Raw genomic sequence first — 15692 nt, 5'->3', positions numbered from 1 at the left:
TGTGGCTGAGAGTAGTTTCCTGTGTGGTGGGGGCTGAGGCCCAGAACACATGTGTGAGCTCGTGCGCGTGTGGGTCTGCTCAGTTAAGAAGTCCCTGATGCTGGTTCGTTTCTCCTTGTCACGGAGGCACCACGCAAGTGGGAGCAAACAGTCTCTCTCAGCCACCATTCCTAGACCTGGACAGCTGGTTAGGGAGCCGTGTTGGTCAAGGCCCTGAGTGTGGCCACGGTTGCTTGGGCAGTGACTACCCCATGTCTGCAATCTCCTCTTTCCCTCTTCCGGGGCCAAATTACAAAACCACTGAATGATGGGGCCATAAGTGAACTCGTGCCATGTGGGTCAGCAGTCATGGGATGCTGGCTCCCTTCCCAGTTCTGCCATGGCTCTAGCTGTGCAACTTTGGGCCAGTCACCGTACGTCTCTGGGTCTCAGCTTCTCACTTGTATAATGGATGGATGAATTATCTATCATGTCACTCTTTTAAAAATTCCTTCAAGACTTAGTAGCTTAAACAATAAGCATTTATGATCTCACACAGTTTTTGCGGGTCAGAAATTTAGGGGCAACTCAGCTGGGTGGTTTTGGCTCGTGGTCTTTCATGGGATGAGATCCAGATGTCCCCTGGGGCTGTGGGCATCTGAAGGCTTGACTGGGGCTGGAAGATCTGTTTTCAAGACAGCTCCCTCACGTGGCTGCTGGCAGGAGTCCTCAGCTCCTTGCCACATGAGTCTCTCCGTGGGGCTCCTTGAGTGTCCTCGTGACATGGTAGCCGACCTCCCCCAGAGTGAGCAGCCTAAGAGAGCAAGACAGAAGCCACACTATTTTATAACCAAGCCTCTAAAGTTAAGCACTGTCATTTCCACACTATCCTATTTGTTACACAAGTTGACCCTATTGAAGGATGTGAATACCAGCAGGTACAAGCCACTGGGCGCCATCTTGAAGGCTGCCTACAATCGCGTTCATAATATCTGCCCTGCCCACCTCACAAAGCCATCATGAGGTTTTGTTTGTATAACTTCCAGAAGATGCATCTGCTAAGATTCAGGTCAGCAGCTGCTCAAAACAGCTGTAAAAGGGGTTGGTGGGGCTGGACCCTGACACCATCAGAGAAAGTTCCAGAGGGGCACACGGAGGGCCAACTGGAAAACTTGGCAGCTCAGAGGCCTCCAACCCTCTGCTGTCCCCATATGAAGGTATAATGTGGAGACAATCAGGAAATTGGCTGGCAATGTGCCCATTGCCTATGGGTGCACCGAAGGGAGGTTCTGCTCATCCATTCGTGTTCTCTCTAAGGAAAACAGGTGGGTCACAGGCTCAGGAATTCCAGGAGGGGAGCTCAAAAAAGATGGAGGCTGAACTGTGCTCTAGCCGGTAGTTCCGACATTCAAGTGAGTTAGTTTGACCCTCACACACTCCAAAGGGGCTGCATAAATGTGAAGGATTATTGTTATTCCCTCTTGGCAAGACTCCCCCAGGTCATTCCTCGATGAATCTCCTCATCTGGTTGTTTAAGTAGCCACAGAAAGGAATTTAAATATTTTCAATGTTTTGCAGCTCTCAGGGACAATGTTGCAAAGCTGACTCTACATTTTTCCTGGTTCATTTATGCCACTCCTCTCGAAGGATATTCTGGTTACTGCTGCTGTGTAACGAAGCACTCTGAAACACAGCAGTGCAGAATGGCAACCATTTTTTGTTTGTTTGTTTATGATTTTCTGGGTTAGGAATTTTGGAAAGGCTCGGTTGGACTGTTCACCTTTGGGATTTCTCATGGGGTTGCAGCATGATGTTGGCTGAGGCTTCAGTCATCTGAAGGTCAGCGTGGGCTGGATGTCCACAGTGGCGCTTGCTCGCGGCCGGCAGCTGGTGCTGGCTGTGGGCTGGAAGCTCAGTTGACTTGTCCACGTGAAGGCCTACGCATGGCCTCTCCAGCCTGGCAGTATCAGAGTAGTTGGATTTCTTATGTAATGCTGGCTTCTCTTGCAGCTAGTGTTTGGAGAGAACCAGTTGGAGTCTGCATGGCCTTTTGGGAAGGCCATCGGTGTCGCTTCTAGTATAATTTATTAGTTATATGCTACAGTGGCCCTCTGGAGACAAAAAGCAAGTCATCAGGCTAGCACAGGTTCAAGGGATGAGAATTAGATGCCGTTTCCCGACGGCAGAGTGGCAAGGTCCCATTGGAGGTGGGCATGTAGGATGGGAGAGGTTGCTGTGGCCATCTTTAGAAAGTATCATCTTCCACAAAAGACTGGACCCGTTTCCCGTACTTGAAGGCCTATATGGAATAACCTGTGAACATCCTATTGCACAGAGTCCAAGACTACTTTGAGTTGAATAGACTCTTAAAGAGTCCCTAGTTTAATCACTTTATTAGAAGATAAAAAAAAAATCTGAGGCCTCCAGAGCTGAAGTGCCTTGCCCCAGCTCATGCAGCTGGTCAGAGGTGCAGCGGCACTGAGAACCCATGCTGCTGCTCGCCTGCACCCACCTGCTTGTTGGGAACTCTGGTGCTTGCCTTGCTGGCATCTTTCCCCTTCCTTCTTCCTAACAGAAGAATGATTTTGGTCAGGTATCTATCCTGCCCATATGGCTCACATGGACCTAAAGGGAGCTGACCCTGCGGTGTCACTCTGTCCACATGCAAGGCTAGCATGGCAGGAACCATTTTGCTACCAGCCTACAGATAAAGCCATCATCCCAAGACAGGCAGAGTCAAGAAATTCACCAGAAAATGGAACTGGAGCCACCAAATGATGTCAGCCGTAGCCTGCTCTGCTGACCTTCCCATTTTGTGACTCAAAGATCTTACTGTTTGAACCATTTTCTGTTCAGTTTCCGGTTGCTTACAGCCGAATGACTCCTGATTAAAATACTCCTTTTGTTTCTGGGATTAGCCCTGACCTTAGGGAAGGGTATTTAAGGAGATTTGGCTCAACACTGCAGGCCCACACTTCAGGAATGGCCAGTGTGCCCTGACCTGAATATGGTTTCTGGTAACTGGGATTTCCTCTCACGCTCTGTAGCCGATTTCTACCTGACAGGGGCTCAGTCCTTCCAGAACCTACTCTGATTACTCCTGTCACCCTCAGTTCCTGCTCAGCGCTGGAGTTCTCTCTTCTTCCCAAATTTCACCCCAGTGGCTGCAGCTCTCTAACCCACTGTTTTCCAAGGTGCCCTCTACCTGTGGCCATCTTACTGGATTTGTGAGGCTTGCAGCTCCCAGGGTCCTCTTTGTTAAGTCCTGAGTCCTGCCCCTCTCGGTGCACGGCTGGCTGGGCCCCAGCGCCGGGTGCTCACCTGGTTTAGGTGTGTTGTACCATGTGGATGCGACACCAAGTCCTGCCCACTGGACTAGACCTCCTTTCTGCCCCTACATCTGGACAGATGCAGCTGGCCCCTCCCTCAATTCCCTTGTGTCTTCCTGGGGACACCAAAGGTGAAAATGCTTCCTTTGAGAGGTACCACACCCCAGACTTACATCCGCAATGTCTATACCTTCACAGAACAAGGGTTCATCCTTGTGTCACAGTGCACAAAGCTCATTCGTATGCTGTTCACGTTTTATCCTATTTCTCCCCTGCTGGTTGGAGAGTGAGGTTGCATGGGGATTTTGAAAGCAAAACAAGTAGTGCCTCCAATAATTTTTTTTTTTTTTAGCTGAGCCATCCTGCCACCTGTCGGCAGCTCAGCGGCAGCTCGGCTCGGGCCGGGCATCAAACTGCTGTCCAATAAGTTTTTGAATGAAGTGATAGGCATGTATAAATAAATATACAGAAAATCCATTTACGAGTATATCGGTTGTCACTAAGATATGTTTGTCTTTGCTCAAGGTCTCTTTTTTCACCCTCACCGCCTCTTTGTGGCCCCAAACGATCCCCTTGCATGTGAAAGTACTGCCTGCTTGCTAGTGAATGTCAGTATTTGGGGCAGAATTCATTCTGAGACTTGCTCCCACGGTGACCTGGAGTGAGGTTTAAAGGGAGTAGGTGACTTTCAACTCCTTTAATGGCAGCCGTTGGTATTAACCAAAAGGCACTGCATGGTTATATGTGACTAAATTGGGAGTACGAGGTAGATTAGTGAGCAGCGGGGGAGTTTGCTAAAGATTTCAGCGGAGACAACCTCACATGTATGTGTCCAGCAAGTCCCTCAAAAGCTTGTTCTGGGCTGTGGTAGCATCTCTCCTCTTCCTCCCTGGCCTTTTGCCCTCAGTACCCAGCTTTCCTCCTCCTCCTCCTCCTCCTCCTCTTCCTCCTCCTCCTCCTCTTCCTCCCCCTCCTCCTCCTCCTCCTCCTCCTCCTTGTCCCTCCTTGTTCCAGAAAAGCCCCTTCCTTCTGCAGAAAACATGAGAGGCACTCAAAGTCCAGGCTGGAAACTCCCTTTCTACCCTTTGAAACGTGGACTCCTCAAAGACTCTTTCTCCTCAGAGAAATTCTCATGCCAGCAGCTGCAAAGATGTATCCCCAGAGTCTTTGCAGTTACCTCTAAAATGCTGGCCAGTGCAAAGATAGGGCAATGATGTGAGGCTGTTGATAGAGTGAGGCGCCATGAGTTCTAACCTCTTCGCATTGCTTGTGGTGATTCTGGGTGTCACTGGGGTGGGTGGAGGGCTGCCAGCCTCCGCCTGGTTTCAGTCTCTGAAGCCTCCTTTCTTCTGCAGCCGACATCACCCTCAAGCTCCCTTCTGGCAGGTCTCTAAGGAGGCTGCAGCCCAGGCCCTGGGGCTCACCTCCATGGCAGCTCCTTGTATGCTCTGGCTCCAAGTTCTTACTGTTGTTCTGGCTACCGGGCCTTTGCCTCATTTCTTGGGTCTCCCTCTCTCTCCCTCACAGACATGTGCTCTTTGTCCAGTCTCACTCTAATTGGGCCCTGTCTTGTACCCAACACCCTTCCCCCCATCTTTGGGGCTTTGATTCCTGCTCCAGCTGGAACCCCGAGACCTGATGGATGACAGATCCTTCTAAGGAGCACCTGGGCTTGCAAAGGCACCTCCTACTTCCTAATTTAGTCACGTACAACCATGAGATTCCTTTTGGTTGCTATCAACGGCCACCATTAGTTATGGGAGTCAAGGGCTAGCTACTCCTTGCAGCCTCTTTCTAGGTTACCATAAAAGCAAGTCTCAGTGAATTCTTCCCCTGAACAGACATTTATTGGCAAGTAAACACAAATCAGTCACACCACCTCCTGTGAGCTCTATAAAGTCTGAACTCTACGTCCCTTAGGATACTCATGCATAAAAGCAAGTTTCACTTGAGGCAAATGTGACAAGACTCTAGGAGTGGGATCAGTGCACCATTCTAGAAAGACTTGGGTGGTCCGCATTCTCTGGACCAATGGCTATGGCGTCCCTAAAATGGAAGGAGGAAAGGCTCACTAGATTCCAATACCCTGTTCTCATACGAGGTCTGACAATTAACTTTGCAAACTCATTGCAATGATATTACCAACATTTTTTTATATCAGATGGATTATTCATTATGAATTTGTATCAACTGGATAGTTAACCAAGTTTACTATTTGGAAGTGTTGAAAACGCTGAATGTAAAAGTTAGACGACCTGGGCCGGCCGAGTGGCATGTTGGTTAAGAGTTGGCTTGGGAGCGGCAGCTCTGAGCAGCAGGGCCCCAGTTCTGATCCCACATGAGGGCCAGTGACGCTGCGCTCTCTACAGCTAAGATGGTAAACAATAGTTCGACCTGGAGCTGGGCTGCCGTGAGGAGACGGCATAGGCTGCAGTGGGGCTGCAGTGGGCTGCCATGAGCTACCGTGAGTGGCCGGCAGCCAGCGTGAGCTGCCGTGAGCCTCCGTGAGTGGCTGTCCATTGGCCGGCGAGCAACTGCCTCACCCAGAAGAGCACAATGATAATACCAACATGGGACAATGAAGTGACGTCCTCCACAACTAGACTGAAGAAGAAAAGGACAGCAACTTGTCTGTTCACCTTCCCAGATTCCCAAATGCTGCTCCCTCCCCCAATTCCCCAATAAAAATCTAAAAAAATAAAAAATAAAAAATAAAAGTTAGACGACCTGAATTTTTTGCCAACAATTCATGGCCCTTGCATGACGACAATGCACCAGCTCACATGGCACTGTCTGTGAGGGAGTTTTTAGCCAGTAAACAAATAACTGTATTGGAACTCCCTCCCTACTCACCTGGCATGGCCCCCAATGACTCCTTTCTTTACCTAAAGATAAAGGAAATATTGAAAGGAAGGCATTTTGATGACATTCAGGACATCAAGGGTAATACCACAACAGCTCTGATGACCATTTCAGAAAAAGAGTTCCAAAATTGCTTTAAAGGGTGGACTAGGTGCTGGCATCGGTGCATAGCTTCCCAAGGGGAGTACTTCAAAGGTGACCATAGTGATATTCAGCAACGAGGTCTGTAGCACTTTTCTAGGATGCCTTCGTGAACTTAATTGTCTGACCTCATATGTTCTGGGGTTTCTTGATGCTTCACCATTGAAAACCCATCTCTCCACACATTATGCTAATTAACAAGACCTCTGGTATTGATCAGAGATTAAGATAGCTGAAGCATTTGTGGGAGCCCCTCTGGGCTATGACCTTCTGGCTAACCTCTGATGACCACCCCTGGATTTGCCCTGGTTAGGGCAACTGGTCTCGTCTAGGGTGTGGTTTAAAAAGACAGGCTCTCATTTAGATCACACTTTTAGTGCTGGAGTATTTTAAGGTAAATTGCCGGTATCATAGTACCAGGGCCCCCCAACCTCTATATCAATAGTAACAAACAGCATTTCTTTGGCTTATAAGATGTTTTTCCATCATTTTCATCCCTTTGCAAAGTAAGTCCCCTGATTTCTAGGCACCCCCAGGCGTCTCACAGAATCACCAACAGTTCCACTACCTGAGCGCAGCACAGCCCCTACTTCATCCACCTCCAGCTCCCTTTGCAATGGTCATTTGCTTTGGCAGGACTACACCCGCACTCCCCATTTGGGGGGCAAGCTGCTTCTTCCTCGCTCCGACCATCAGTGCGGCTGCAGGGATGGGCATGCGACCTGCACGGACCAGTCACAGTAGCTTCATCCTTTTGGCCAAAGCGATTGTCCAGGAATGGGCAAGTGGCCTGCAAAGCCATCAGGAGACTTCCTGGAGATGTTTTTGTACCTGAGCTCGTGAGAGCGCTCTCTCTACTCCCTGCTAATCAGGTCCAGAGCTGCCTGCAGGCATGACTTTAGCCTTGTGGGGAAAGCTGAATTGTGAGAAGGAATTTAATGTGAGACAGATTCAGAGACGCAGGTTGTTATGGACTGAATGTTTGTGTCCCCCCATCAAATTCATATGTTGAAGTACTAAGCCCCAATGTGACAATATTAGGAGGCAAGGCCTTTGGGAGGTAACTAGGTTTGGATGCGGTCATGAGGGTGGGGCTCTATGGTGGGATTAGCACTTATAGGACGAGGAAGAGATACCAAGCTCACTCTCGTGTCCCATGTGCACTCGCACAAACAGACCATGTGAGGACACAGAGAGAAGGTGGCCATCTGCAAGCCAGGAAGCGGGCCTTTATCAAGAACTGAATGTGCCAGTGCCTTGAGCTTGGACTTCCCAGCCTCCAGAGTTGTGAGGAATAAAAGCCTGCTGTTTAAACCACCCAGTCTATGGTATTTTGTTATTGCAGCCTGAACTGGGGAGGAAGTCCTGAAAAGGGTTGAATCTCTAAACCTAGTCGTCTCTGGACCAGCTGTACCACTGCACTCTGTGCGGTTTGGTTATACAGCCCACAAATTCCCTTTTTGCTTACACTGGTTTTAGTTGAGTTTCTGGTTAGTTTGTCCACCATCAGCAGCCAGTGGTTGCTTTACAGGACCAAACTTTCACCCCTTGCTGGAGCCCTGTGCTGCGGGGGCTCCTGGTCCTTGCTGTTATGGACCACGATCACCCATTCTGTCTTCCCGATGCTGCCCACATATCCAAATCCTAACCTGAGGACCATCTGGGCCAAAACGGAGACCTCAGTATTCTAGGCAGCTGACTTGTGGCCAGCGTGTCTAGCAGATGACCACTCTTGAGGTTGCAGGTTGTCCACACCGCTGGACTTGCTGACAACCAGCTCATGCATACTATAGATCAGTGAAGGCCTGTGAAGTGATTTGGGTTTCTTATTTTCAAACGTCATATTGCCAGGTAAGGTATCACACTGGCTACCCTGTTCAGGAACCACTTTTGCCTTCCAGAAATGACTTCCTGCCCCAAGACCTGAGACCTATCCCAGCCAGGTCCCAGGTCCTGGCCCCGCTCTCCTTTCTTACCTGTCCCCAGGCCTTACTGTGCACACTGTGGCTAACGGGATTGTGCTCTCCAAGAGAGGCCTCACACATGTGGAAACTCGGTGAGGCCTGCATGTCTGGTGTTCTGTGCCCACTTAAACATCTCAGCCTCATATCTCATCTACTGATGTATTTATACGGCTGACTTACCCTGAGCTTGTGGCTTCAGCAAACAGGACCCTCTTGATCTCTATCTGTACTTTCTACACAGAGGAAGCCAGATAGCATCGCATATTCATCGTTCATTTCCATCTCACTGATCAAGAGGCTGAAAGCAAGCGATTCTCATTGCATCTTTTATTCTTTGACTGAGGACCAATGATGAAGCGTTTAGGTTTTAGTTTCCTCATCTGTAGAATGGAACCACTATGAAAACATTGCTCCCACCTCACCTCCAATAGGACTGAATGTCCTGGACGTGTAGCAATGACTTCTGAGTCCCTTAGTCACCTTAAGAGAAGGGGATTTCCCTAGAGGACACCCCCCTGTGAGAGGAAGAGTGGGAGTGGTATTGGGTGTCCCAGCCTTCCTTGCGCCTGGGTGTGGCCACATGATCACATTTTGGCCAATGGGACATGAGTGTAAGTTATCTGTGCAACTTCCAGGTTGGGCTTTGAAAAGGAAGGAGGGTGTCCTCCAGGGTCCTTTTTCCTTTCCACTTACTGGAATGTGGACATGCTGTGAGCCACCTTTTTTCTCTTGTGGAGATCTAAGCTAGTATGGCAGCTCTATTCTGCAAAGGTGTCAGGGGCCCAGGCTGTTTAGATCTTATTATTCTGCCAACTATGTAGTGTCATTCTCATCAGAAATAAGATTCCAGAGGGAGCTGGTCTGAACAACAGAAACCAGAGATGCCCCCCTACTATTCATTCTCTCTCAAAAGTCCTATTCTGGGCAGCTATGTGCCTAGCTAAACATCCAGAGTTCTATTCTTTTTTTTGCTACATTTCCTGGTGAGGGACTCTGACTGGCTTGGTTAATGCTGTCACCTTGTTTTTGTCAGTTCTATTTACATCAGGCCATGTCATAAACCACTAACAGCTGATGGTAGGGTTTCTATGCCTGGTGTCCTCGGTGGTCATGGCTGCCTAAAAGTCACACCAGAGCTGCTTTTCCTAGGCAAGTGGGTGGGTGGGAGGCCGTAGGCCAGGCAGCTTCAACCAAAGGGGACATTGGGCATCGAAGAAAAGCATCAAGGAATTGGCAGTAGCCACTTTTGGTGATTCTGATATGTGTTAGCCCTTGGGGGGTTCCATTCAAAGCAAGAGAAGGGACGTAGGAGTGGGTGAGACCAGGTGGCGGGGACATTAGCCAAAAGCGAGGCCCCAGGCTTCTGCTGGAGCATGCAAGCAGCACTCCGTCTCTGAGCAGGGAGTGGGGGATGGGAAGAGCCCAGCTAGGACATGGGAGAAAGGACTTCTGTTCCAGGGGCCAAAAGAGGCTGTCAGACCCAGGGGAAAAGGCCACCCCTTGGGGTACAACAGAGATGTTAAGTCTCAGAAGCAAGACCAAAGCCAGTTTTCAAAAGTTGAGCACAAGGTCTGTCCGTGGTCTTTCCGCTTTTCTGCCTTGGTTCTAGCAGAAGATTCCAGACCACTCTGCTGGTCGCATCATCCCTGTGGCCCTGCCGTCAGCATTTTCTCGTTTATTCTCATGGTGGCTCCTAAGCTCACCAGTCATCGAGACAATGCACAGTGAAGCCCAACTTCTTTCTCCCCAGAGTAATTGCTAGAAAAGCTGCGCTAACAACATCACGTTCCTCTATCTAGAGGTTTCAAAATGATGATGAGCAGGAAGGGAGTCGAGCAGACATCCTCGTGGCCCATCAGCCACCCATTCTCTCCTTCTTTCTTTGGAAAAGAAACCCAATTGTTAGCTTCTTTGCAGCTTGGGAGTGGCCCAGGGACAAAGCAGAGGTATGGGCCTGCAAGAAAAACCTTTCAGAGAAGCTGGCTTCGCTGGTAGGAAGACACTTTTTCTCTCTTGCTGCTGGCTTGGAGCACAAATCGGGGGGCTGGATCGCCAGGATCTTTCTTGGATCTCAAGGCGATCTAAAGGGTGGAAGCCACATGCTGAAGATGGAGAAGCCGAGGTCAGAGTCGGAGCCTCTGATGTTGCTATGGATACCACAGAGCCTCCAGATGGTCTGCACCTAAGCAAGGAATAAACCCCGGTCTTGTTGAAGCCCTCGCGGCTCAGTGTGCTTTGTGGACCAGCAACAATGACGACGCAGGAGCTACTTAGAGATGCTGAGCCTCAGGGCGCGCCCCAGACCTTCTGAATCAGAATTTTTAACAAGACCCACAGGTAAGTCATGTGCACATGATGGTTTGAGAAGCATTGGATTAAGCCATTGTTGTTGTTTTTGCTATTATTATTATTATTATTACTACTACTACTACTATTATTGTTTTCCCTGTTGTTTGCAGCTGAATCTAATTCTTGCAGATAGAGAAGACGAATTCTGTGTGGGGTCACCAAGAAAGCGAGACTGGAGAATGAGCTGCTGAGAGGCTCACTATTGGGTCCCCACACTTCTCCCTTCCCTGCATCCAGGAAAAACATGCCTGACTTTCTAGAAAACCCTCATTCCCCCCAGGTATATCAGGAGGGGTTCGGGGAGCGGTGACCAGGGTTGTCCTGGGGCTGAGGTTCTTGAAAGCAAGGTTCCTGTCAGCTGCAAGTGCCTCCACCCCCACCCCTCTCTGCCTCCAGACCTAACAGCGTCACAGGGCAGATGATGGCATTTACCTCATAGTCATTTTGAAACCTTAAGGCATCATCCTTCCCAGAAGCCTTGACCTTCTGTTTTTAAACACAGCCGTTTCTAAGTTTTGTTCTGGGACTCAGTGTCTGTGTGACTCAGACTCGATAACCTAGGAGGGTCACACTCTGTGGTACAAAGCTACAGGAAGGGCCCATCCCAGCAGGTCTATATCTACCCCGATGGTCAGGTGAGGGAGGAAAAAGAAGCTCCTAAGGACATCTCCTAAGGATGATATTCTAGAAAATGGTTCTTGACATGCTACCAACTGGATTCAATGGTTCAAAATGAATCACTTGAAAACATTCAACTCAAGTGAGGCAACTGAAAGCTATGGTTAAGAACGTGAGTCTGGGATTCAAAGAGATCTTATTTCAAACTCCAGTTCTGCCCTTGGCTGCCTTTTGACCTTGGACAAGTTTCTAAGCCTTCTCTCCAAGTGCCTGCTAGCCTTTTAATAAATTCCAGTCTTGCTGAATTGAACCTGGGTCTCCTCACCTACACATAGGAATAACCACTACCACCTCTTCTTTGGAGGGTTGTTCTGGACTCAGGTACTTGACCTTGTGCATAGTTAAGTCCTTAGTTTTTGATGTGGGTAGGTGTGTGGACTTCACCGGTCTTGTATACCAGCGCCTCTTAAACTTTATTGCCCAAGCGTGTCACCTGGAGATTCTGGGAAAAGGCAGTGTCTGACATGTCATGTCTGGCTCGAGGCCTATGCTCCTGTATATATATTTGAAACTTTCCGGATGCTGCCGCTGCTCGGGGGACCACACTTCCTCTGGTAAGGTTGTGGACTCCACTCATGACTTGTGGCTAGCCATGAGTTAGCCCCTTAGTGTTCAAAACTCGGCACCACAATTGTAGACGCTGTTTACAAAAAGCAAATGAATTGCACTTGTGATCTCACCACAAGGTTTCTGCACTCTGTTTCAGTTTGGTTGTTGTTAGTAACCTACTAGATGTAGGACTTCATTTTGGATAAAACTTCCATACCCTGGTCAAGACATAAAGAGGTGTTTAAGCCTGCGGGCAACGGGATTTGCTTTCATCTGGACTCCTGGCGGCGTGTGCTTTCCCCATGTTTAGAGAATACCTCCCAGTTTGATGTGGCAGTTTTTTGTTGTGGTTATGTCTTTCAGCACACTTCCTGTTTTTCTTGCAAAAACAGAGACTGCTCACCCCTCTCTTGGAGGCCACAGCCCAAATGACTACAGGTTTCTTCAAGAACTTGAGCAGGACCTGGGGCACATCCTTGGTCCTCAATATTTGAGGCCTTTGGCCTTTTTCTGTGGGGACACTCTGTTGGAGTGGAGCAAACTATTATAATTCTGTTAGAGGAATATAGAGTTGCAGCACCTCACAGCTTCAGATTTCAAGTGGAAATCTTGTTTAGCCCAAACAACAACAACAGAAAAGAGAATTCAGCCATTAAGTAGTCAGGATCGCCTCAGTCACATGATCTCAGTGGCCATGCTCATAGTTGCTAGACATTTAGAGATTCATCAACTCTTGGAACTGAACAGGGGCTGAGAATTCCTAAAGCCAACTCCTCCGTTTCAGAGGTGGAAACTGAAGTTCAGAGGGGTTAAGTGATTTACCCAAGGTCACACAGCTAGCCTGGCCTTCATGATCATTATGGAATTATCCCGTGAATATTTTATATGGTTTTCTTGCCTAGTCATCCCCATTTCCTATAACCTCTAACCATGGTGTGATAAAAATAATGCGTGATTTCCCTCCTTGCTTTATGATTTTTCCATGATAGAAATAACAAAAACCACATTACATACAATATAATTGGAAAATAGAGGGGAAAAATATTATCCACTCTTATCGCTTTTTGACCTAATGCCTATCTAACCAGTACTTTAAAAATTCTTTGGTATTTTTCTGATTTTGCTTTTTAATTATTAAAATATGGTGGCCTGGAAATAAAAATTCAAACAATATAGAAAGCAATAAAAAAGTAAGTCTCCTTCTCCATTCTTTTCCTAGTTCTCCTTCTAATAGGAATATTCATTTGATTGTTTCTGTTTCTATTTCTTCTGATAGTTACCTGGATTGATTTGCTATATAGCATACTACACCTATGTTCTCATTTATCAGCTTTAAGCACTATCGGTAGACTTTTAGCTGTGACAGGTAAGTAACTTATTCACTTATCAAACCCCTTCTCCCACCTCCAAATCATGGATAATTGTGTATTTTTATTTCTTCTGATGGTTGTTAACCTTATGATTTTTACATAATATTCAATGCCTGTTTATTGAATATTCAATGTCTGTTAATTGTAGGTGTAATTCTTGATTCCCCTCTATGTAAATTAGAAAATTAATACCCCTTTACTTCCCTCCACCTCTTTTCTCCCTTGTACTCCTCATCCTCTCTCAGCTATACCACCTTTTTAATGTTGCCAAGGTTTATAGAATATGCATCCTGTTTAGTAAATTTGTCCTCCATGGTCTGCAAGTAAGTCAATTATGATCATTGAAAGCCAATGAACAATCTGTATTTAAAGTACACAGATGATGTAAATTTTATTCGCTACAGAAGCAGGTATTATATTGAGATCTGTAGAGAGAAATGTTCCAATGTCAAGGTCAAGTGGGTCTTCTTTTCTTAGACTCCATCAACTATACAAAATCACAATACTTTTTGGTTGGTTTTATATTTGGGCCATGATATATATATATATATATATATATATATATATTCACAATTTGCTGTTTTCTGGAATTTTTAGTTGATTGACAAAGAAACATATGCCTTCTTTATAACATTGCAAATACCTTCCAGCTCTTTAATTATATCATTTATTGAGTGCTCCAAAATATACAGGCTTTTGGCTAGGCCTACTGCACATCTGTACTGGAGATTCTTTTAATTGCGTCTCTAGGCTGATTTAACAGTTTTTAGTTTGCATATCTTTTTCTTGCTCGGGTAGTACATCATCAAGTAATTTTTTTTCCAGAAAACGTACGGGAGTCTGAGTTCCTGCATGTCTATACAATCCTTGATTTCTCCTTTACACTAGATCGATAGTTTGATAAGATATCAGATTCTAGGTACAAAATTATTTCTTTGGATTTTGAAGGTAATTGCTTCATTGTCTTTAAGCATCTGTGTTGCGGATGAGAAGAATGACGCCAATCTCATTTTTTGTTGGTTGTCTGTTTCTTGTCTCTCTGAGTGTATTTAGGATCTCCTTGTATTGTCACTACTCTGAAATTCCATGAGTTTGCTTCTATGGATCATTCTTTGTTGGAAACTTGGGATCTTTCAAACTAGAACTTTTGTCTCTCTTCAACTCTAGGAGATTTTCTGCAATGATTTCTTTGATAATTTCCTCCTCTCCATTTTCATTCGTCTCCTTTCCTGAAACTCTTGTTACATCAGTGCTGGCCTGCCTGCATTGACCCTTTATGTATTTTTTCTCAAATTATCCACTTTTTGTTATTTTACTCTCTATTCTGCAAGATCTTCTTGACTTTTTAGTGTAGTCTTTCTATTGTTTGAACTTTATTTTATTATTGTGAGCCTTATATTTATTATAATAATTAAAAAGTAAATACATTTCAAAAGGGATTTAAAACTCTTTCTTAGTTCCCAGCTGCTTCTTTTTAATACAAGGCTGTTTTTGTTTTAATGGGTGTATAATTAAAGTTTAGGATTTTTATGTAGTTTTAGGGTGTTTATTTTATTTTCCCTTTACTTAGCTCTGCCTCTTCCAAGTTCATCTGTACTGTGTACCTGTCTTGGTACCTTCTCTTTTATTTTCCTGTGTGAATGGTGAGTTTGGGCAGCCCATTCCTATTTATGCATGCCAGGCTAGGGGATTTAATTGCGGTAACTGGGGAGAGTTTCCTCTTCTCTGGGTGAGAAACCTAAATATAAATTCTTTGTGGAAAGGGGGTGGTTGATGGTAGGTTTCACTTCAAGCTGTGAGACTGGGGAGAAGGTAAGCAGGCTCATCCCTCCCCATCCCGGGAGGGAGCCCCATGCTGTAGGCCCTAGCCCTTTTATTAAATATATATGTCTCCAGCTTCACCTTTGGGGTTAAAAGCTGCCACTTGCTACTCACAGGATTGGGGATTAATGGTGGTCCCTATAGCAGTTAAAGTACAGTCATCCCACCCATCACCTCCTTTTATACCCATTCTGACCTTTGTACTTGCCCTGCTGCCCTGATCAGTAACACCCCTGCCCTTTCTCCTAAAGCTTCCAAAGTGCTCTGAGCACTGGCCTCCAAAATTCAGACTCTAGAGACAGTATTCCATCCACTTTCCATTTTTACAAAATTTATTATCACCTTGGGTCTGCTGCCCTCTTCCCTGTACATGAAGATGAGTGTGTTCATCTTTGTAAGTCTTTATTGTTATTTCAACAAGTTTTCTATAGTGAGGGGTGTTGATAAATGTGCTGGGTTGTCATCTTGAACTGTAAGTTAACTGTTACGTAAAATGCGATGGTTTTCTTCTAAATGAAGTTTGCTTTCTTGGTTATAAAGTAATATATATATATATATATATTTATTGTAGATAATTTTGGAAATAATGTAACAATCCAAATATCCTCGAGCTTTCTAAGTTTGTGGGTAAAATTATATTCTAATAATAT

Source organism: Hipposideros armiger, unplaced genomic scaffold, assembly GCF_001890085.2.
Source record: "Hipposideros armiger isolate ML-2016 unplaced genomic scaffold, ASM189008v1 scaffold_18, whole genome shotgun sequence".
NCBI lineage: Eukaryota > Metazoa > Chordata > Mammalia > Chiroptera > Hipposideridae > Hipposideros > Hipposideros armiger.
Note: the sequence above shows the minus strand (reverse complement) of the source record.